We start from the raw sequence: 24,538 nt of genomic DNA, 5'->3' as shown, positions 1-24,538 counted from the left end.
CAGTATTCCACCAGGGGATTATATTTCAAAGTGATGTCTGACCAAGGAGAGAAACAATCAATTTTTTTATGTGATTCTCTAAGGCATTTCTTCTACCTGATAATTATTTTATATATTTCTTCTACAGTGGTAAATCAGAATATCCAATTTTTCTTTGCACTGCGAAGGTTAAGCACAGAAATGAGCATGACACTGTCAACATCTACGCGCAATTTGTTTGTATTTGGCTTCTTTGAAACAAGGCTTATGTGGCTATTTCCAGATAACTGTTTTCTATGACAGCAAGCCAGTCATCTTGTAACTGGCCTGACCTAACCCACTTTGAACCCTGACTTTGATATTCACCCATATAGAAATAGAAAACAATTAAGTTATGCATAACTGTCTATTTTCAGAAATATACATTTGAAATTCACATAAATGTGTCTGAGGAGCAACTTACATCCTAACTACTGTCCTTGTAGTTCTCTTCTGACCTCCAAAGTATTACAAAGACAGGCATGCTTCTGAACGTGGGATCATTATCTTCTAGGTTGCAAAAACTGGTATCTCTCTGAGACATAGGTGAACTTAAATTTGTTGGTCTTAATAAGGCTGTATTTTTTGTGGAGGTTTTCTTGGTGTTATTTCTTTAATCATGATTCATTTAGGCATTCAACCAAGGTTTTCAGAAAAACCTTCTAAGAGGTCAAGAAGTCTACCATCCAAATAGGTGCAAGTAATTTGATGCTAATAACAATCATCAAATAATAACATTTCCATTATAACTTTGTTATACCCTCCCTCTAAAAGTGATGTGAAATGACTTACAATAAAAATTTGGCTACAAAATGTCTGCAGGCAATTAATGGAAGACTAAAGGCAGGGATTCATAAGTAATGTGGAAGAGATGAAGATAGCCAGTGATTGCAAAATTAGCAAGCAAATTAGCTACACATTGGTGAGTAAATGCATTAGAGGGAAACCATGGAAATGTAATTTCAGATTTAATGAACAGATGTAGTTTCTATAATGCAGAAGTTTTTAAAAAATATTTTAGCATAACATAAGGTTTGCGATTGAGTTAATAATATAATGTCTAGCACACTGTGGGTATTTAAATATGTGTCAACAAAATAGATTAGTTTAAAGCTAGTTCTGATGGCATTTATTGTATAAGTTAACCACTAGTTGAATTTTTCTGTGGGTGACTAATGAGGACATAACATTGACAAGGCAATCTTGTATGAATTTTAGTCCACATAAGGTTATGTTGTCTTTTTCTCATTGTCAGAGTATTATATCCTCTTTGTATTTTCTCAACTACCTCATACTGATGACATTATCATAGGAAATAGTCAAATGAATTGGTTAGCTCAACATCAAGGTACAAAAGTTACTGTAACTAAAATAACTATCTCAGCTTCATGAAATCTGTTGAGACATCTCCCTCCCAATGTTTTGGGTCCCACTCTCTTACAGTATCCTAACTTTAAAGAGATACTGCAAGGATGGGATTTCAGTTTAGACTGTAATTCAGCCACTGCAGTATCAGACATTGTGTTTTGATTTTCTGAAATCTTCAACATACAAATAAAGAGTAAAAAGGCTTTTTCAGGGAACTCATAGAAGCTTACACAATTTATGATCTAATTTAATCTGGATTTGCATTTAACGTTAATGGAATCATACTACATATGTTCTCTTATAACTTGTTTTTTAGCTCTATATTATGTTTTAGGAGTCATTTTTTTTTTCTTAACATCTTTATCGGAGTATAATTGCTTTACAATGTTGTGTTAGTTTCTGCTGTATAACAATCAGCTATACGTATACATGTATCCCCATAACCCCTCCCTCTTGCATCTCCCTCCCACCCTTCCTATCCCACCCCTCTAAGTGGTCAAAAAGCACCGAGCTGATCTCCCTGTGCTATGCAGCTGCTTCTCACTAGCTATCTATTTTACATTTGGTAGTGTATATATGTCCATGCCACTCTCTCACTTCATCCCAGCTTACCCTTCCTCTTCCCCGTGTCCTCAAATCCATTCTCTACATCTGCGTCTTTATTCCTGTCCTGCCCCTAGGTTCGTCAGAACCATGTTTTTTTAGATTCCATATATATGTGTTATTAAATGGTATTTGTTTTTCTCTTTCTGACTTACTTCTTATTGATGCATGCAATGGTATTTATATCATTTTGACTGATTTATAATATTCTAGTGTATAGATATCTATCATTTATTGATGCATCTAATTATTAACATTTGGAATTTATTTGCACATGTAGTGCTTTTTTAGTAAAAGTTTCTCTAGAGCAACTATTCAAACTGAGTTTGGAGAACCATTAATGGAATATAAAATCAAATTAGTAATATATAACAAAATCTTTTGAAAAAGTCATATGATAGAACTAACAATATTAAAACATTAGACATAGTAAGAGTAATGATTGTTTCAGGACATGTTATCTCCAGGCATGTATGTGAACTGTACATGATCATATTGTAAAGCTCATTAAAAAATTTGAAGAAGCTCTACATTGACTATATAGCTAGGAAGGTAATTGTACATGTTCGGCTTTTGCAAAATGAATGCACCCCTGTAGCAGTGCATAATAATTTCCATTTCTCCACATCTTCACCAGCACTTGTTTCCAGAAGGCAAATTTTGTTGTTAAGAGTATCCTGGCCCCATAGAATGTACATGGGACTTTCCCTCTGTTTATAGTTTTGGAATAATTGTTATAAGATTGAAAAGATTCTTTCTTGAGAATATTAATAACTTATCTGTAAGATCTTTAGATTCTTCATTTCTTTATAGAAAGTTTTAAATATCAATTTCATTCAGGTTTCCAAATTTATTGGCAGAAAGTATAATTTTCACTTTTTTATAACTTCTGCATTATCTGTACCTACTTATTTTTCATTCTTAATATTTTTTATATATGACTCCTCTATTTTTGATTAATCATTCTAGGGCTATTCTGTTTTATGGGTTTGTGAGTCATAGTGTACAGAGCTAAGAGGAAAGGCATTTGAGTCTAGGGTCAAGGAGGGATAAGGCGCTTTTAAACATTTTTCTCTTTAAGTGGGGAACCAAAGTTGCTACTCCTAGGAGTAAGAATAAGCCAAATGTAGACAGGTACTTGCAAGCACTGCAGGTCAGCTCAAATAATTTCAATTCCTAAATTTTATTCACGTAATCCCAGCATGTTAGAATTCCCAGTTGAATGGCATTAACAAAAGAAAACCATTTCTGGTGGAAGATAACATTGTCCTGAGCTTCAAACTGACTCTACAATCAATTTTGCAAATAAAGTATCAGGCCCAAAATGATATGAGAAACCATGAAAGAAGAAAAACTCAGCAAAAACAGGCAATATAAGCAGTCCCATAGGAGAATACAGATACAGGGACTGTCTGACAGAATTTAAATAGTTTATTTGCTCTATGCAAAAAGAAAAAAGACAGTATTAAAAGTTATTTGGAAAAAAAGCTCTTAAAAAGGTATACTAGAAGTAAAAAGTGCAGTAGCCTAAATTAAGGATTCAGTAGGTGAGTTTAACAGTAGATTAAACACAGTTGAAGAAAGAACGGGTACAGTGGAAAACTGGCCAAAAGAAACTATCCAGAAGGAAGAATGGAGAGCTAAGATGATGGAAACTGCACCAGAAAGTAATAGACATAAAGAATACAGTGGGATAGTTTACATTTTATAACTTAACTCCTGGAAAAATAGGAGAGAAAGAATGGAGCAAAAGTTCTCCCTTAGGAGATAATGGCTGAGAACTTTATGAAACTTTACAAAACTGGAGATTGGACATTACTCCACACATTTAAGAAGCCCCATGAACCCCAAACACCCAAGCACATTGTATTAAAATCTTTCAAACATGCAGAGTAGAAAGGTGTTTTTAAACACCTGTAATGGGGCAACAAACAGCCTATTTCTCAAAAAAAAAACAAAAAAAAAAAAACAGTGGAAGCCAGAAGACAATGGAATGATATTTGTTTGCAGCAGTTTAAAGATAACTGCTTATCTAAATTTTCTTTTACCCAAGAAAATGTCCTTTGACAATGAAGGTACAATAACTATTTTCAGACCAGATTGTCTGAAAGGATTCATGACTAGCAGTCATGCACTTAAGGAAATGGGATAGTTATCAAGTAAAATGAAAATAATCACAGATGGAATGTTAGAGATGCATTAAGAAATAAATAAAAAGTGGTAAGAATGGGTTTTGAAGTGAGTTATTACTGAGTTTACTGAGTTATTTGGTAAAAAATATACTACTTTTTGGATTCATAATTATTCCTAGGGTAAGTGTACAGTTTTTTCTGATTATTGTGGAGGATGCTGGCTCTTGGTTAGTCACTGTCACACTTCTGACCTTTCTTAATTGCCCATGGGACTTTGGTGTGAGAACTGCTCAATTTCATGTTGTGCATGCAGGAACCAAACCTCACACAGTTCAGCTCTCTGCAACCCATAGGCGGTCCCTGACCAGCTTGGAATCAGGATTTCCAAATAGTCTATATAGTCCATAGGATAAAAGTATCCTTAATTGCAAACTAAGAAAATCTGAAACATGAGAATGAAAAGAATTACCATCTATTCCTACTCAGCTGATTCAGACACTATAAATGTAGTGACAATTTTATTTAAAGGCTGAAGTATAATTTATTTGAGGGGGTCTCCAGTTACAGGCCAAAACCTGTGTTCTCTAGGATTCAGAGCTACCAGCTGACCTTTGAAATCTTTTTTTTTTTTTTTTTTTTTTTTTTGCAGGGGCGAGGTCAATATCCACATTCTGGGTCCAGGATCTACAAGCAGGCTGGCTTTACTCATACCACATATGGCAATCAATGTTTCCCTGCATTATCAATGAGGTAGCTGGCTTAGCTCAGTGTCTACAGGACTAGTGAGAGAAGACCAGTCCTGGCTCTGCACTACCTGCAAACATGTCATGTCTGTACTAAGGATAATTAGGATTGGAGAAGGGAGTTTCAGAAAGAAGGATACAAGTCACATGAAACAAAAAGAGAGAAGCATGTTAAAGTGACCATGAGATTTCAGCACAAATTTTATCTATTTGCATGAATTAGTATGAAAACCAAAATGACTTACTGAAACATTTAAATCACAAAATATTTAGTAAATATTTAGTAAATGTTCAGTAAATATATAATAAAAAAGCTGGGGCTTCCCTGGTGGCGCAGTGGTTGAGAGTCCGCCTGCAGATGCAAGGGACGTGGGTTCGTGCCCGGTCTGGGAGGATCCCACATGCCGCGGAGCCGATGGGCCCGGGAGCCATGGCCGCTGGGCCGGCGCGTCCGGAGCCTGTGCTCCGCAACGGGAGAGGCCACAACAGTGAGAGGCCCGCGTACCAAAGGAAAAAAAAAGCTGCCTTATAGGTATGCGGCAGGTCTCTTGGAGAAAATAATTTGTCATTAATATGTTAGATATAGATGGCTGATTGATCCTGAGTCCTAAAAACATTACACATTGTATATTTTCCTGGAAATCTGTTTATACTAGCAAGTTGCCTAGCAAACTGTTTTTATGTTTTAAGTAAAATTTTTAAATTTTGGCCCACTCTTTTCCAGTATAAATAATATTCATTGTCTGTAAAATACAGATAAATGAATTTATATTATAATTTAAAAATTGCTTTGAAGACATCCGTACATCTGACAGATTCTATGTATAAGCTATAGGTAAATAGCTTCCTTAAATTTAGTAGTCAAGTTACTTATTTGCACACTTAAAAACAGAAATACAGCAAAATTCAACAGGGCTCAGATATTCTTGTGTAAGATATCTATTTTTTTATTTTAAAAAAATCTATTATTCTCTAGTGGCTTGCTATTTATACCATAGGACAATTTCATCCTCTGGAATAATCCATATTTTCCCATGACTTTCTAGGCAGGTGACCAAACTGCTTTGGAAAAAAATGCTTTTTCATCCTGGCCAATTTAGCCCTACAGCAGTGCTCACCGCTAACTTTCGTAAAGGAGGAACACTGCCAAGTATTCCAAACTTCGGAGGACATCTGAAACTTACTGTTCAGTGCTTTCTTGAAACACCCTTATTAATATTTGATTCCATTGTAAGACACGCTGCTTGCAGGGTCTGAACTGGAAACAAAGAATGATTGCCCACTGCCCCATCTTGAAAGAGATTTTTATACTCATTAACTCAGCAACATTGTCATGGAGGTGCTCAGAAGGGAATCTGGGAATATTTTTTTTGCATCACAGCCAGCAAACATCAAAATGTTCCTTATTTATTATCCTCCTGAAATTGTTGTCATAATGCAATTATGTAAATGAGGACTTGCAATCACACTGAGTATGTGTTCCAGTTTTGAGGCAAATACTTATTAGATCAGAGCAGTTTAAAGAAAACAAGGACTCAACCACCAACAGAATTCAGGGAACGTGAAAGAGCATGAGAAATTCCCATTGGAACTGTTCCCAACGTGTTGCATAAATAAAGGTAGGGTTTGTTGAAGCTTCCCTCCCTCCCCCACCATTTTCTGAGAAAAAAAGCCTGCTTAGTTTGAGGAATGACGCATGGCTCGGGCCGTTATCCCCACCTCTTCTATCCTGAGTTCTGGTGTGTGGGGTTTTTTTTTCCTTTTTATATCCACCAGTTTCTCTAGCTTTCTCCTGGGCTGCTCATACCCCTCTCCTCAAATCCACAAAGGACTTCCAGCAGAGAGCAGCTGGTGTCCCGTATTGGCTACTTTCCCCGGACTCAGGGGGGCTTTCACAGAAAATCAATGGCTGCTTATTTTCCCCTGTACTGTGGTTTTCTGTGTGGACTGACATGGCCCCAACCATACCAATCCATTCTGCAGAGCTGTTTCCATTCAGATGTGCCTCTTTACAAATAGCGGAAATTAGCAGAGGGCCAGTGTCAAACTGCTTGTCACATCTTGTTTTCAATCTGTTGAAATCAGGTTTACAGTGTCCTATTCAGAAACCTAGGCTCCTTTTGAGTCACACAATGCATTTCAGGCGTTCCATCAGGCGATAAATGCCGAACTTCACGTTGCTATTAAAAAATAATCAAAATGATTAGGCTTTTGAATTTTTTTGAACGAACTTATTTGCATGGAATTTGTTGTCTTAATTGCACGACATCATTTATTCCTGGGTATTCATCTCTCCGGTGTGTAAAAGTATTCCTAGTTCATTTGTTAGTAGTAGAGCTGTGTAGTGTGAATGTGTTCTGGTGATTTAGTAGCAATGAATGAACGACTAACCAAGTACTGAGAGCATGAAAACAGTCAATACCACACCATACCATGCCAGTTTCCCCCAAGCCGTCAAACAAATAGTAATTAACATTTCTTGAATGCATGGCATGGACCAAGGCCACCAGTAAATGCTTAACAACACATTTAATTCTCACAACAACACACTGATGCAGTTACTATTATGATCCCCATTTTATAGATGAGGTAATGGAGGTTTAAACTGATTAAGTAACTTTCTCAAAGTGTCACAGTTTGTTAGAGGTTGAGCCAAGCGAACTCCAGAGCCCACAGAGTAGCCCTTATGCAATAGGGACTCCTTGTATAACAGAGTTGACTTAGCTTCGGGGTCATTTTTATTTTTGTGTGTGTGTGGTGGGGTTGCATTTTATTTTTTTTCACATCTTTACTGGAGTATAATTGCTTTACAATGTTGTGCTACTTTCTGTTGTACAACAAAGTGAGTCAGCTATATATATACATATATCCCCATATCTCCTCCCTCTTGAGCCTCCCTCCCACCCTCCCTATCCAACCCCTCGAGGTCATCACAAAGCATCGAGTTGATCTCCCTCATTTTTAATGTACAAACGTACCTAGAAAGCTAGGCAATTCCTAGACTTGAGCCTGGCATTGAAAATGACCACAGTCTATGGATAAAAATGAAAAGTAAAACTTGTTACATTTGATGAACTCCTTAGATCCAGAAAATGACAGGTTTTAACATGGTGCTAAACTGCAATGGAGAGGGGTAACCAGGCTTAAAATAAGAAGATAAAAGAGACCAAAAAGACCTTCTCTACAACAGGGCAAAGCAGCAGAAGTATTCTTTGGAACAACCCACAATGCAATGTTTCTAATAGGAACTGGATGCTACCAGAGGGAATATCATCGGGACCCCCTGATTGTTAGGTTAGAGAGGGTTGACTGTTCTATAACCTGAGGCCTGCTCTCCCATCCAGTGTAAAACAATTTTTCATTTACTTTTTAAAGGAAAAATACTTAAAGAATTAGTATGCAAAAGAAAAGTAATATTAAGGCAATATTAGCTCTCTGGAGGGTTTTTTGCGGGGGAGGAGGTGAATAAGATATTATAGACAAACTTGACATTTCCCATGATCTTCTCTCTTTCTTTCCAGAGACAACCATCATTGTAAGTAATGTAAATAACAACTAGTACGTGTTTTTATACTCTTACTGCCTGAGGATGCATCCAGAAACTTTATACAACTTTATTTCATTTTTAAAGATCTCCAAATGATGCCACACTATACATAAAATGTACCTTACTCATTTCATTCTGCTTTGTGTTTCAAATCTAGGTTGACTATTATATAGCTGACCCTTGAACAACAAGGGTTGGCACTGGGTAAGTACACTTACACGTGACTTTTTTTCAATAGTAAATACTACAGTTCTACACAGTCAGAGGTTTGTTAAATCCCTGGATGCGGAAGTGCAGATACGGAGGACTGAGAATGTGGTGAGAATGTGGTGCCCTATGTCAGCATGAAGAAGTTAACAAGAAGACAGACCTTCACCCCTATTCCCATAGAAATGGAATGATGTTCTGACAAGTGGTGATTTATAAGAAGCTCTTTGCAGGAAACTGCCTTCAGCAGGAAGCCCCTTTTCTTGTCACTTTAAGCAAAGCTATATTGTAACTAACTTTTAAACCAGGCACCCCCAATGCTCTATTCCTCTCCGGCCCAAACACAGCTTTCAAATCTTTTAATCACACAACACCTTGCCTAACTTATCAGTTCTTTCCGTACATCAAAGAAGTAGAAATGAAGAATAAGTAATTAACAGACCACCAAATCTCCCTAGCTTCCCCTTCAGTCATCTCATGAATGAACTGCGTGACCAAACTGTGTGAACAAGATAACATCTAGAGGAAGACCACAAGAAGTCAATGAGCTTGCACACAGTGGGGGATGGCAACGACTCTGACCCCCCCCATCTCAGGGACTGCCTGAGATGACTTCCCTTCTTCCCTTTAAAACTTTCACTGCCAAGCAGAATGTTTGAAGGTGGTTTGGGGGGGGGGACGCTGAGTCCACCATCTCCCCAGAGAGCCGACATTCTGATTAAAGGCACCTTTCCTTTCTATCAACATATGCGAGTACTGAGTTTGTAAGTGGCGAGCGACAGGACCCTCAATTTGATAACAAGGTTATAGATATTTTACCATGATTATAGCCATTCAGGTTTAAATCTTTTGCCCATTTTTCTAACTTTGGTTATAATGTTGTTGTTTTACTCATTTGTCGAAATTCATGATGCTAATTTATACTCATATATATATTTGCTTATATGTATGTATGTGTGATTTATACCTATATCAAATATATTCTCTGAATCAGTTGTCTTTTTTTCCTTTTAATTTTGTCTCGATTTTACAAGAGGTTCAAATTAAAATGTAGTTTTATAAACTGTTTTCTTTTTGATATATGCTTTTCCTATGTCTCATTTAAGAAATTCTGGTGAAAATGAAGATGATGAAGATCTCTTCCTATATATTGAGCAGCTGTAACTATTTTGCATTATTACTACATTTATACTGTAATATAGTGATTGGTAAAGAGGAACACAATTCTGAAAATTTCATATTGAGAACAAAATCCCAATAAAACTTCTAATTTAATCTATGCAAAAGGCTCACAGATGAGGTATACTTTATTTTAGCCTCAGAATTCATAAAGTTGAGTAAGTTGACCTGTCCTCTGCTCTCCATTAAGCTTGCTTCAACTGCAAAATTCAATGCTATCATTCCCATAGTCTGTTGTCACTGTCAAAAAGCTGAGCACTAAATTGTCATGTTATTATTTCATGTGAGTAGGAATTATTATTTTTCTGTCTCTCCCTACTGGGGTGGGGTTGGGATTCAACAATTTAAACAAAACAGTAAATTGGGGGCAAATAATATGGTTTCTAGCACCAGCGTTTCCAGTGACAAGCTATTTAACCTTGGGAAAGTCAATTAACCTCTTTAAAAGTTTTCACTGAAGTTTGCCCTGACAGACTAACCAACTTGCCAAACAAACAAACAAAAGTCTTGAAAAATGTAGGCCCAAAGTAAGGTACTAATATCACAATTTATTTCATCAATCCATGCTTTTTACTACTTATTCCTAGACCATAAGTTATAACCACCACATATGTATATGCACATATATAAAGGTTGTAGGGCTTCTCAATTTTCTCAGTCTTCCATGAATAAACATTACAGAATATATAACAGTCTGCTTATCATTCTAACCATTAGCATTTATTTCTACATAGTCTGTTTTGGCTTTCTCACTTCCTACTTTATTTTTTTTCCACTGAATGCCATCAATATTTCTTCCATTTTTTCCCTTTAATAGCCCACACACATACCAGCTAAAAATGAATCTAATTGACTTTCTCTTTTTAAATTACTCACAGCAACAAAAATATTAAATGCTCATTTTCTCTGGCCAACTGTGAATATTTCAGTGTATATAATTGGGAAAAGTTCCATTCGCCTAGATTTGTATTATTCATTCCCTTACGTTGACTGCTAAAATATATAAAATAATCATGTTCAGGCTTAAAAAAAAAATGGCCTATCAAAAGAAACCACTTGGTATCTTTCATTTAGAATCCTTAGGTATATCTAAAAGACAGCTTCCTAAAATGCTATGGTTTCGTCTTGACTTAAATGACAAAATAAACCAGATGAATTTCTTATGTCATAAATTATACAACTCTGACTACCATGATGGGTTTATTGTTAAAATTCATCCCCAGAAGGTTATTTCATCAATGCCCATCTTTCCCCAATACAGAAGAGCTTTCACTGTAAGGAACTGGGGGAGGAAGTACACAAGCTGAAGTATTTTATGCACCACATGCTTTCATGGAATTCTGGACACAGAGACCTAGGAAATATGCAACTAAGACCAATGATATCGAATCACTTCTAAGGAGCCCACTGAATTTCTTGGTGAGTTAAGCAATTGACATATCCTGCATTGCTTTCAGGACACATTACTGACTTAACAAGATAATTTACCAGAAGGGAATAAAAAGGACAACATCTCTTTGGGCTGTCCTTATCAAATCAACAACTATGCTGATTGCCAAATGATAGAGTTTGGTACTGAAAGCTGAACATCATTTGAGGTGTAAGAAAAGAGATGCCTGAGGGTTCTAGAACTGAAGGGCAAGACATAAGCAAGATTGGATACCAAATGAAAACACAACAAAAGCATTAAATTCTAATAAAAATGATTTGGATCTAAAATTTCCTTTTCATACCAATATTTAATCAAGTATGAAGGAAAAATTTTTAGATATACAAGGACTCAGAAAACTTACCACTCAAAAGCCCTTTCTGAAAGAATGTCATGAGAATATTTTAAAGCAAAATGAAAAAGAAATCAAAAGCAGAAGACATGGATTGGGTTTAAAACATTAAAATAGATACCTCGGGAATAAAAAGGAAAGTAATTTCAGAAGATGAGCTGTGTGAAATACCAGTAAATAATATCTCAATTTAGAACAGAAAGATATAGATTATCTAGAATAACATATAGTATGGCTAAGAAGCTAGATACTCCTGTAAATTTATATTAATCGTATTTTTCCTTAACAGGAACAGGTCAATGGCAAAGAAATATGTATCCATCACTTTAAATCTTTCAAACTACTTGATTCTATATCTAATAATGTTTACATGATCATAATTTTATAAATATTAACTATTGGCCTCAAGTAGACTCAAAATATAGCAAAGTTCGGAAGACTAAATTGTGTGTGTATAATATAAATGCAGATTATCTAAAATAATAATATGGTATATTAAGTTTGCAAGATAATGAAAGGAAGAGAGGTGGAGGGAAATGGAGGGGAACACATTTTCTCATCATAAATAGTAGTAAGTCAGGTGATATAATCTTGACTAATCAAAATTAGTATTATATTAGAATATCATGTTATACTCCTAAAGACAGTCATAATATTCTTATTATGTATGTTCATAATGATGACCAGTAGAAGTAAATATTTAGAAATGGATCTGACAGAAGTAATTTTGGAGACGTGTTGAGAGTGAACAAAATGTATCACATTATATGTCAAAAAGTCTATGACTATCTAAATTTGATAAATCAAGAAAATATGTACAAGTGGATTATTTAGAGTGTGAAAATAGCAAGCCTCACCAGAGGTATCACAAACAAATGATGACATAAGGCAATTGAAGAGGCAAGAGGATTTGTTTTCTATTACCATTCAGTACTGTTTTAGTTTTCATCATCCATAAACGATTACTTTCATTATTTAAAATATGGACAGAGAAGAAAAGGATATATGCATTTTTTATGTTTTAACAAACTCTGGTTTGTCCAAAAGTGTTGGTCTTTAGTGCTGTCCAGTATCAACACTCCTAGCCAGATGTGGCTATGGAGCCCTTGAAATGTGGCTAGTGTAACTAGAGGACAAAATTTTTAATTCAGTCATCTTAATTAATCTAAATTTAAATGACTACATGTGTCTCATGGCTACCATATTGGTCAGTGCAGCTCTAGATAAGTAGTTCCCCATCCCATCCTTCACCATCAAACAACTTGTATTGTTTATTTTCTGCCAGAGGACCCTCCCCATGCTTTAAAGAATTTTGTCAACCACATTTCAGTAAAAGTCTGTTTACTCTCTTATTCAAAACATATAACTGCTAATTAGAGCTTTGATGAGCCTGAAACTCTGTCACCACGCCAAGCCTAACCAAACCCAAAGCAACTTGACACTGTGGAGGGGAAAAGCTTATTTCCAGTTCGGATACGACTTTCATTAGTCTTTTTGAAACAGTAAAGTGCTTCACAGACCCTCTGTTAGTGTTATGACAGCCCGAAAGGGTCTGGCAACTTCTGCTGACTCTCAATGTTCTAAAATCTTGTGAATCTGTTCCCTTTCAGGTCCCTGACAGAATTATGAAGGATGATGAATCTAAAATAGACCTCTACACCATCAGCCCAGCTGTAGAATCCTCTGCATCTCATCGGAGAGCTCAATTGTTCTTTGACTGTTGTCCCAGAAATCAATGAAGTTCACTAATGCACTGGGACTTGATCCTGCTTGAGGCACACTCGTCATTAGCAGGTCCTAAAAGCTGCAGACAACAAGCGGTTAAGGTGCTAGAGGCAGCAATAGTTACCCCCTTCCTAATGCCTGACCCATGCCAAAGAACCATCCTCCACATTCTGTTCTACCATGAAGGAAAAAAGTCGCTATATTTTTTCTCTTGTAGCTGTCATTGAGGGAAAAAGGCATTCTTTGAAGGAAAATTCTGGGGCTGTTCCATTTCAATTCTCTTCTATCCAGGCATCAAGAAGTCATTCAGTAAAACTAATAACCAGAATGCAGAGCAAATAAGAATAACCTACTTACAAGGCTTTTCAGTCACCTGGGGGTAGGTGGCTTCAGCAGGTCTATTCAAGAGCTAGATTTCAAGCTGACCACATCATTTTATGGTCAATATTATTAACTATCACTATATAATGCAAAAGTTAAAGGCATTGCCTATTGTTCCAGTGTTTATGCACTGATGGAGTCAGGACTTGCAGAAGTGCTCCTATTTCAGGCAAGGTGTATGGGGTAATCACCTACTAAGACCAGGTTTACATTAGAGGAGAATGGGACACTCGACAATCAATCACACCTAGTTGTTGGTGGGAACCTGTGGCCGTGGAAAGAGCATGTACACACTCACCAAGGAATTATTTGAAATAATAGATTTTTACTTGAATAAAATCAATTCATTTCTCATGATTTGGAATTTAAAACAAGGCATTTGTTGTCAAGTCAGGGAAGGAGAAAGGAATAAGTATTATTCTGAACACTAATGACACACCACGTCCTTGCTGGTCGCCAGTTTGTGATATCTGAGATGTTATCAACTCATTCTTGGGGGTCATATCTAGCAAGGTCCACATTCATTGCTCTTAAGGATGAAAATGGCAAACAATATCATATACTTACTAACATTTATTTAGCACCTAAATGCTGAACCGTAAGAAAAATGGGGGGAAATGGCACTATCATTCCTCTATTATGACATTTGTGATATTTTATTTCAATTTTATAGTAATTATCTCCATATATCCTTGTCATTCTATTAGACAAGTAGATGTTTAAAAATAGAAACTATGCCTTCTAATTTTTTATATTACTAGCACTTAGTTCAGTACGTGGCATTGAGTAAATTCTTATAAATTTGTTTGAAAATTTGTTAAAAGAATTAATGAATGATAACCCATGGCCCCCATCTTCAAAAAGCTTAAAAAATAAGCTGGAGACATAATTTTATTATCTTCCTCTTTCACTCCTTACTATCCTTAGTACCACCCTCTCCTTAATCACTGATTTCATCAACCTCTGCCCCAATCCAGCCTCATATGCTACAGATTTTGTTCCTGAAACAGCATTCTCAACTCTCTTTTTTATTCTCATTGCCACTAATTCCACACAGGTCCATCCTATCTCAAGCGGTTTACTTTCAGAATTTCTAACTGGTTTCTATCACCAAAATTTTCTCTGTTTTCCAGCCCAACCTGTCAGGTTAGTTTCTCTTGTCACTCACCAAGATAGAGATGACAATGAATGTTAATGAAGTTCATTCATAAAGTGAAATGAAGGCACATTGCCACTATTTCAACACTCTCAATCACTTTAGAAATATTAAGTATATAAAAAAGAAAGTAAAAATAAATCATTAAATATGAAAATATGGTATTATTATTATGAAAAACAAAAGAATTGTTTGGAATGATGATATAATACCATTTCTGAGGTGATATAAATATGTCTGTATAACCTTTTGAGGTAGATAAATTTCATAATCCTAAATTCATTGTACAATTCTTGAAAGCAAGAATCATATCCTGCGCTTGTTTGGTTCACTTAATGTGCCTGAGCCATACTAGATATTCACTCTACATGAGATTTTTAAATTAATTTATAGAAAAAATTAAAATTGAGCATATAAATATGGCCAGCAAAACACTTTACTATGGCTAATATTTAGTTTGGAATACTAGAGATTTCATAGCCCTGATATCAATGAAACCATTTTTCTCCTAAATTAAAGACTTCGCACAAAATTGAAAAGGCATTTACGGTAGCCAGGGAGCTAACTCTGTTTTATGATAACTACACCTAATCCATTCTGCTCATTGTTAACATGACTAGAGCCATATCAACAATGAATACTTGTCATAAATGTTGAAGGAGTCTGCAAAACTCAGAAGGGAACTGATTTTTATTCAGTATGTCCCTCACAGAACATAAATAATTCCCATGTGGCTCCTAAGACCATGAGCTCTATTTAAAAAATGGAAAAAGTAGCACATCTCAGGGGACAGTGGTCAGAGGAGAATACTGAGCTGAGTTTCCTGCTTGCTTAAGAGATGTTAAAATATATGATATTTCCATAGAATTGTTACCATAAATAAATATGTATATGAACCAGCATACAGATCCAGCTTGAAAATACTGAAAACTGAGGAGATCAAGATGGTTGAGTAGGAGGATGCAGAGCTCACCTTGCCCTGCAAACACATCAAAAATACTTCTAGGGGCTTCCCTGGTGGCACAGTGGTTGACAGCCTGCCTGCTGATGCAGGGGACACGGGTTCATGCCCCGGTCTGGGAAGATCCCACATGCTGCGGAGCGGCTGGGCCCGTGAGCCATGGCCACTGAGCTTGCGCATCCGGAACCTGGGCTCCGCAGCGGGAGAGGCCACAACAGTGAGAGGCCGGCGTACCACAAAAAAAAAAAAAAACAAACAAAAAAAAAACTTCTACATGTGGAACAGTTCTCATTGAAAACAAATTTGAGACTGGCAGGAAGAATCTTCTACAACCAGGGCTGTAAAAATGATCCACACTGATTTGGGTGGGAAAAGAAAAGAAACAATCAGGTCAGGACACGTGCCCCAAGGAAGGGACACACAAGAGGAAGGGGATTACATGGGCCCACAGATTCTCCCTGGGGAGAGAGCAGTCCAAATTATAAATGAGGTACCTCAGCCCTGGGGTCCAACACCAGGAAGTCGAGTCCCCTTAGCTGGTTTGAAAACCAGTGAGACTGACAGGGGAGCAGTAAGAAACCCAGACTCCACTCATGAAGAGCATGCACATGCTTTCTTATTCCTGAAACAAGGTGGAGAAAGCTGCCCAGGACTCTGGTGGGTTTCCTGTGACCACCCAGCATGCACCTCAACCAGAGCTGAGCACCTGCTCTAGGCCCTCTTGCTCTGCAGTGCAGCTTCCCACTAGGGTGAAGGCTGCTGCATTTCAAGAACGTTCACAGTTGTAGGAAACAGAACTAGGTAGGACCTGGCACGGCCTTCACGTAGGGGGGTGGGTAGGAAATCAGGAGCAGTCTGAGTTGGATTGCTCAAGGATTGCTGAAGCACATGCCTGGTACATGCCAAGCATCCACTCTGAGCGCTCCTTGCTCCAGGACTGCTCTTGTCTGGGCAAAGGTGGCAATACTGGGAGGGTGGAAAGCACAAACTTAGAAGAAACAGAACCAGCCCAGACATGACACTGAGGGCTTATGCTCCAGCAATTTGGGACCTGTTCCCCCATGCCCCAGATAAGGTGGTGCTGGCAAATGAACAGAAAAGAAGCCCCAGATCACACCTGGCTCTCTCTGGCTTTAAACCTCCAACTCCAGCCCCCTCTCCTACGAAGGTAAAAGCTGGAGAAAGACATGACTCATGCTCACTTCAGATCCAGCTTTTATACAAAAGCCATGAGGCACATGCAGACTATATAGGAACACTCACACACAAGGACACTCTTTTAAAACTGCAATAGGTAACTGTTTCAACCTAATGTCATAGAGAAAGAGATAGTTAAGAAAATATGAGAAGGCAGGGGAATTTGTTACAAACAAAAGAACAAGAAAAAATATCCCTGAAAAAACAATGAAAGAAATAAAGATAAATAATTTACCAGATAAAGAGTTCAAAGCATTAGTAGTAAGAATGCTAACTAATTTAGGGAAAGGATTAAATGAACACAGTGAGAATTTTAACAAGGAACTAGAAAATATATTTCTTTAAAAACCTGTCAGAAACAAAGAATATAGTAACTGAAATGAAAAACAGACAAGAAGGAATTAACAGCAGACTAGGTGATATAGAAGAATACTTAAATGATCTGGAAGATAGAATAATGGAAATCACCAAATCATAAGACCAGAAAGAAAAACAAATTTTTAACACTGAGGACATTTAAAACATCTCTGGGATAACATCAAGCATATCAACATCTGCATTACAGGAGTCCAAGAAAGAGAAAAGACATTGAAAGGATATGAAAATGTATTTGGTTTGATGAAATGATGGCTGAAACCTGAACACAGAAACAAATATCCAGGTACAGGAAGCACAGAGAGTCCCAAACAAGATGAACCAAAAGGTTACCACACAAAGACATATCATAATTTAAATGGCAAAAGTTAGACAGAGAATTCTAAAGAGAAAAAAAAAGTAGTCACATAAAGGGAATGGCCATAAGGCTATCAACTGATATTTCTGCAGAAACTTCACAGGACAGAAGGGAATGATATGATACAAAATTCAACACCCATTTATGTTAAACACCCTGCAGAAAGTAGGCACAGAGGAACCTTCCTCAACATAATTAAGGCCATATATGACAAGCCCACAGCCAAAGCGTCCTCAATGGTGAAAAACTGAAAGCATTTCCACTAAGATCAGGAACAAGACAAGGTTACCTACACTCACCACTCTTATTCAACATAATTTTGGAAGTTTTAGCCACAGCAATCAGAGAAGAAAAGGAAATAAAAGGAATGCAAATAGGAAAAGAAGAAGTAAAGCTGTCACTGTTTGCAGATGACATGATACTATACACAGAGAATCCTAAAGATGCTACCAGAAAACTACTAGAGCTAATCAATGAATTTGGTCAAGTACCAGGATACAAAATTAATGCACAGAAGTCTCTGGCATTCCTATACACTAATGATGAAAAATATGAAAGTGAAATCAAGAAAACACTCCCATTTACTATTGCAACAAAAAGAATAAAATATCTAGGAATAAACCTACCTAAGGAGACAAAAGACCTGTATGCAGAAAATTATAAGACACTGATGAAAGAAATTAAAGATGATACAAATAGATGGAGAGATATACCATGTTCTTGGATTGGAAGAATCAACATTGTGAAAATGACTCTACTACCCAAAGCAATCTACAGATTCAATGCAATCCCTATCAAACGACCACTGGCAGTTTTCACAGAACTAGAACAAAAAATTTCACAATTTGTATGGAAACACAAAAGACCCCGAATAGCCAAAGCAATCTTGAGAACAAAAAATGGACATGGAAGAATCAGGTTCCCTGTCTTCAGTCTATACTACAAAGCTACAGTAATCAAGACAATATGGTACTGGCACAAAAACAGAAAGATAGATCAATGGAACAGGATAGAAAGCCCAGAGATAAACCCATGCACATATGGTCACCTTATCTTTGATAAAGGAGGCAGGAATATACAGTGGAGAAAGGACAGCCTCTTCAATAAGTGGTGCTGGGGAAACTGGACAGCTACATGTAAAAGTATGAGATTAGAACACTCCCTAACTCCATACACAAAAATAAGCTCATAATGGATTAAAGACCTAAAGATAAGGCCAGAAACTATCAAACTCTTAGAGGAAAACATAGGCAGAAACTCTATGACATAAATCACAGCAAGATCCTTTTTGACCCACCTCTTAGAGAAATGGAAATAAAAACAAAATTAAACAAATGGGACCTAATGAAACTTAAAAGCTTTTCAACAGCAAAGAAAACCATAAACAAGACCAAAAGACAACCCTCAGAATGGGAGAAAATATTTGCAAATGAAACACCTAACAAAGGATTAATCTCCAAAATTTATAAGCAGCTCATGCAGCTCAATTACAGAAAACCAAACCCAATCCAAAAATGGGCAGAAGACCTAAATAGACATTTCTCCAAAGAATATATACAGATTGCCAACAAACGCATGAAAGAATTCTCAACATCATTAATCGTTAGAGAAATGCAAATCAAAACTACAATGAGATATCATCTCACACCAGTCAGAATGGCCATCATCAAAAAATCTAGAAACAATAAATGCTGGAGAGGATGTGGACAAAAGGGAACACTCTTGCACTGCTGGTGGGAAAGTGAATTGGTACAACCACTATGGAGAACAGTATGGAGGTTCCTTAAAAAACTACAAATAGAACTACCATATGACCCAGCAATCCTACTACTGGGCATATACCCTGAGAAATCCATAATTCAAAAAGAGTCATGTACCAAAATATTCATTGCAGCTCTATTTACAATAGCCAGGAGATGGAAACAACCTAAGTGTCCATCATCGGATGAATGGATAAAGAAGATGTGGCACGTATATACAATGGAATATTACTCAGCCATAAAAAGAAACGAAATTGAGTTATTTGTAGTGAGGTGGATGGACCTAGAGTCTGTCATACAGAGTGAAGTAAGTCAGAAAGAGAAAGACAAATACCATATGCTAACACATATATATGTAATCTAAGAAAAAATAAAATGTCATTAAGAACCTAGGGGTAAGACAGGAATAAAGACATAGACCTACTAGAGAATACACTTGAGGATATGGGGAGGAGGAAGGGTAAGCTGTGACAAAGTGAGAGAGAGGCATGGACATATATACACTACCAAACGTAAAATAGATAGCTAGTGGGAAGCAGCCGCATAGCACAGGGAGATCAGCTCAGTGCTTTGTGACCACGTAGAGGGGTGGGATAGGGAGGGTGGGAGGGAGGGAGAAGCAAGAGGGTAGAGATATGGGAACATATATATATATACGTATAACTGATTCACTTTGTTATAAAGCAGAAACTAACACACCATTTTAAAGCAATTATACTCCAATAAAGATGTAAAAAAATAAATAAATAAAATTTTTTTAAAAAGTGCTGAAAAGGAAAAATCTGCAACCTAGGATACTGATCCACTATGATTATCCTTTAGAATTGAAGGAAAGATAAATAACTTCTCACACAAGAAAAAACTACATATTTATCAATACTAAACTGACCCTAAAAGAAATGTTAAAGGGCCTTCTCTGAGTGGAAAAGAAAAGGTTACAGCAAAAGAAAGAATCTATAGCAAAGGAAGCATCCCACTAGTAAAAGGAAATATATAGTGAGTGCTCTGAATGAACCACATCAATAAACTAGTATAAAGATTAAAAGAAAATCATAAAATCAACTATACACATAATAAACAATTGATAAACTGAAGCTGTAAACTATGACATAAAAAATACAAAATGTTGGAGAGGGAAGTCAGAAACTGTAGATCTTTTAGAATGTTATTGAACTTAAATGACCACCAGTTTAAAACAAGTAGTTGTAATTATAGGTCAACATATACAAACCTTATAGTAACCACAAATCAAAAATCTATAATATATACACAAAATCTAGAGAGAAAGGAATACAAGAATACCACTAAGGAAATCATCAAACCACAACAGAAGAAACTAAAAGAAGAAGGAACAAACAGAGAAAAACTACAAAAACAAACAAAATACAAGTAGCAAAATGGCAATAAATACATATCTATGAACAATCACTTTAAATGTCAATGGACTAAACGCCTCAATCAAAAGACATATGGTGGCTGACTGGATAAAAAAACAAGGCATTTATATAATGTCTACAAGAAAACATTTTAGAGCTAAAGACATACACAGACTGAAAGTGAGAGATTGCAAAAAGAGATTTCTTGCAAATGGAAACCACAAGAAAGCAAGCTAGACTTTAAAATAAAAGCTATAACAAAAGACCAAAAGAGGCATTGTGTAATGATAAAGGGATCAATATAAGAAGAGGCTAGATATTACACTCATTAACATATATGAAGCCAATACAGTAGCACCTAAATATGTAAAGCAAATACTAATGAATATTAAAAAAAATTGACAATAACACTAGGGGACTTTACATTCCACTTACCTCAATGGACAGATCATCCACACAGATAATCAATAAGGAAACAATGGCATTATATGACATATTAGACCAGTAGAACTTAATAGACACATACCTACAAAACATTCCATCCAAATATAGTGGAATACACCTTCTTTTCAAGTGCTCATAGAACAGTCTGCAGGATAGATCACATACTAGGGCACAAAACAAGTCTCAACAAATCTACAAGGATAGAAATTATATCAAGCATTTTTTCCAACCACAACAGTATGAAACGAGAAATCAATTACAGGAATAAAATGTGAAAGACACAAACACGTGCAGACTAAATAACATGTTATTAAAAACCCCAAGAGTCAATGAAGAAATCAAAGAGGAAATCAGAAAATACTTCAAGACAAATAAGAATAAAAGTAAAACTTTCCAAAATGTATGAGATTAGGAAAAGCAATTCTAAGAAAGGAGTTTATAGTGATACAGGCCTACCTTTAAGAAATAAGAAAAACCTGCAAATCTCAAATAAACCACCTACCCTACCACCTAAAGTATAATTAGAAAAAGAACAAAATAGAGACCACAAAACAATAGGAAAAGAAAGATCTGGTTTTTTTAAAAGAAAAACAAAACTATAAGCCTTTAGCCAGGCTCATCAGGAACAAAAAAAGAGAGGACCAAAACTAAAAAATGAAAGAAGAGAGTTAACAACCAGTATCACAGAAATACAAAAAGAAATATAAAAATCATGAAAATACTATGAAAAGTTATAGGCTAACAAATTCGAGAGCCTAGAAGAAATGAATACATTTCTGGAAACATACTATCTTCCCAGAGTGAATAAAGAAGAAACAGACAACCTGTCAACAGACAACAGACCAATCACTAGTAGTTAAATTTGTCATCAAAAAACTCCCACCAAAGAAAAGTCCAGGACTGGATGGATTCACAGGGAAATTATACCAAACATATAAAGAAGAGCTAATACATATTAGCTGTTCAAAAAATTTCCAGGAGAGAATACCCCCAAATTCTTTCTATAAGGCCACCATTACCCTGATTCCAAAACCAGACAAATACACTACAGAAAATAAGAAGAAAGGAAATTACAGGCCAATATCTCTAATAGATATTGTTGCAAAATCCTCAACAGAATATTATGAACTGAATTCAACGACACATAAAAAGGATCATGCAGCATGATTAAGTGTAATTTAGTCCAGGGATGCAAGAATGGCTCAATATCTGTAAATGAATCAGTATGATATACCACATTAGCAAAAGGAAGGATAAAAATCACAGGATAATCTCAATAGATGCACTTGAAAAATTTAACATTCATTCATGATAAAAACTCTCATCATATTTGTTATAGAGGAAACATATCATGACGTAATAAAAGCCATTTATAACGAACCCACAGCTAACATCATACTACAGGGAGAAAAGCTGAATGAAAGCTTTCTTCTAAAATCAGGAAGAAGAAAAGAATGTCCACTCTCACCACTTCTATTTAATGTAGTATTGGAAGACCTAGCCACAGCAATCAGACAAGAAAAGAAATAAAATATATCCAAATTGGAAGGGAAGACGTTAACTGTCACTATTTGCAGATAACATGATACTATATATGGAAAATCCTAAAGTCCCACCAAAAAACTACTAGAACTAATAAATGAATTCAGTAAAGTTGCAGGATACAAGATTAATATACATAAATTTGTTGCTTTTTCTATACACTAATAATGAACTATCAAAAAGAGAAAGCAAGAGAACAATCCCATTTAAAATGGCATGAAAATGAATAAAATGCCTAGGAATAAACTTAACCATGGAGGTGAAAGACTTATACTCTGAAAACTATAAAACACTGAAGGAAATTGAAGATGAGATGGAGTAATGGAATGATATCCTGTGTTCACAGATTGGAAGTATTAATATAGTTAAAATGTCCATGCTACCCAAAGTAATCTACAGATTCAGTGCAATTCCAATCAAAATACCAATGAAACTTTTCACAGAACTAGAAAAAATAATTCTACTATTTATATGGAGCCACAAAAAAACCCTGAATTGCCAAAGCAATCTTGAGAAAAAAGAACAAAGCTGGAGGTGTTATGCTCCCTGATTTCAGACTATACTATGAAGCTACAGCAAACAAAATTGTATGGTACTGGCACAGAAACTGACACATAGGTCAAGGGAACTAAATAGAGATCCCAGAAGTGAACCAACACACTTATGGTCAATTAATCTATGACAATGGAGGCAAGACTGTACAATAGAGAAAAGACAGTCCAATAAGTGGTGATGGGAAAACTGGACAGCTATATGTAAAAGAATAAAATTATAACATTTTCTCACACCATATTAAAAAATAAACTCAAAATGGATTAAAGACCTAAATGTAAGATCAGAAACCATGAAACTCCTAGAAGAAAACATAAGCAGAATACTCTTTGACATAAATAGTAGCAATACTTTTTAATCTGTCTCCTATGCTAAGGAAAAACAAGTAAAAATAAACAAATAGGACCTAATTAAACTTAAAAGGGTTTGCATAGCAAAGGAAACTATCAATAGAAGGAAAGGAAAATCTACCGAGTGGGAAAAATATTTGCAAGTGACATGATTGATGAGGGGTTAAAATCCAAAATAAATATAGAGCTCATACAACTCAATATCAAAAAAAAAAAAAAAAAATTAAGAAATGGGCATAAGACCTGAATAGACATTTTTGCAAAGAAGACATACAGATGGCCAACAATCACATGAAAAGATGCTCAACATCACTAATCATCAGGAAAATGCACATCACTTCACACCTGTCAGAATGGCTACCATCAAAAAGACCACAAAAAACAAATGTTAGTGAGGATGTGGAGAAAAGGGAACCTTAGTACACTACTGGTAGGAATGGAAATTGGTGCAGCCACCAGGGAGGTGCCTCAATAAACTAAAACAGAACTACCAATGATCTAGTCATTCAACTCCTGGGTACATATCCAAAGAAAATAAAAACACTAATTTGAAAATGTACATGCACCCCATTGTTCATAGCAGCACTATTTATAATAGCCAAGATATGAGAGCAAACTAAGTGTCCATCAACAGATAAATGACAAAAGAAAATGTGAGATACTTACATATACATGTATATATATATACATATATATATATATGTTCTACAAATATTATATATATACACATATACACAAACAGGCACACATACACACACAATGAAACATTACTCTGCCATAAAA

At 36.0% G+C, this 24,538-nt stretch overlaps 1 long non-coding RNA gene across 1 annotated transcript in view; it reads right to left on the bottom strand.

The window, feature by feature from the left end:
• Positions 1 to 24,538, bottom strand: part of LOC307183718 — a 537,680-nt gene that overhangs the window by 414,828 nt on the left and 98,314 nt on the right. The window lies entirely within an intron of this gene.

The sequence above is a fragment of the Stenella coeruleoalba genome, assembly GCF_951394435.1.
Source record: "Stenella coeruleoalba genome assembly, chromosome: 3".
Lineage (NCBI taxonomy): Eukaryota > Metazoa > Chordata > Mammalia > Artiodactyla > Delphinidae > Stenella > Stenella coeruleoalba.
This window is presented reverse-complemented; position numbering and strand designations above follow the sequence as displayed.